The sequence below is a fragment of the Arachis ipaensis genome, chromosome B05 (assembly GCF_000816755.2).
Source record: "Arachis ipaensis cultivar K30076 chromosome B05, Araip1.1, whole genome shotgun sequence".
Lineage (NCBI taxonomy): Eukaryota > Viridiplantae > Streptophyta > Magnoliopsida > Fabales > Fabaceae > Arachis > Arachis ipaensis.
The window spans coordinates 31,052,046-31,052,561 of NC_029789.2; the positions used below are offsets into that span (position 1 = coordinate 31,052,046).

The following is a 516-nucleotide window of genomic DNA, read 5'->3' on the forward strand; positions in this document are numbered from 1 at the left end:
ACATTTATTATTCTTGAAAACTTTATTAGTATCTTTTTTGTTTGATAAAAATTAATTTGTCTAAAATATAAATTCTTAAAAGATTATTTGTCACTTTACTTTATATATTATATATTATGTGTTAATAGCTATTCATACGAAGTTATTTTACGTGAAAATAATAATTAAAAACTCATAAATAAAGATTTAAGTAAATATGTCATATTATTTAAACGTTTTCAACTATAATTTTCACGTGAAAGTGTCGCCTTATGTATTATATTTATATACATAACAATAAGTTTAAGTTTACATATAACTTTTTATCTTCGTGTGAAATAAAAGATCTAATAAGATAATAGAGAATACATATAAGTAGTTTATCCTGCATATATTTTTATGAACTTTAATTCATATGTAATTGGTCTCTAAAATTTTTATACCGTGCAATTTCACCCGAATTTGTTAAATAGTTTGATTTTTATTTGCACTGTTTGAAAATTTCAACAGTTATTTTCACATTTTAAAAGATTATAA

At 20.0% G+C, this 516-nt stretch overlaps 1 protein-coding gene across 2 annotated transcripts in view; it reads left to right on the plus strand.

Annotated features, from left to right (window-relative positions):
* LOC107641803 (ethylene-responsive transcription factor WRI1-like) overlaps positions 1 to 516 on the plus strand; it is a 10,209-nt gene that overhangs the window by 8,954 nt on the left and 739 nt on the right. The gene's annotated exons all lie outside the window — the stretch shown is intronic.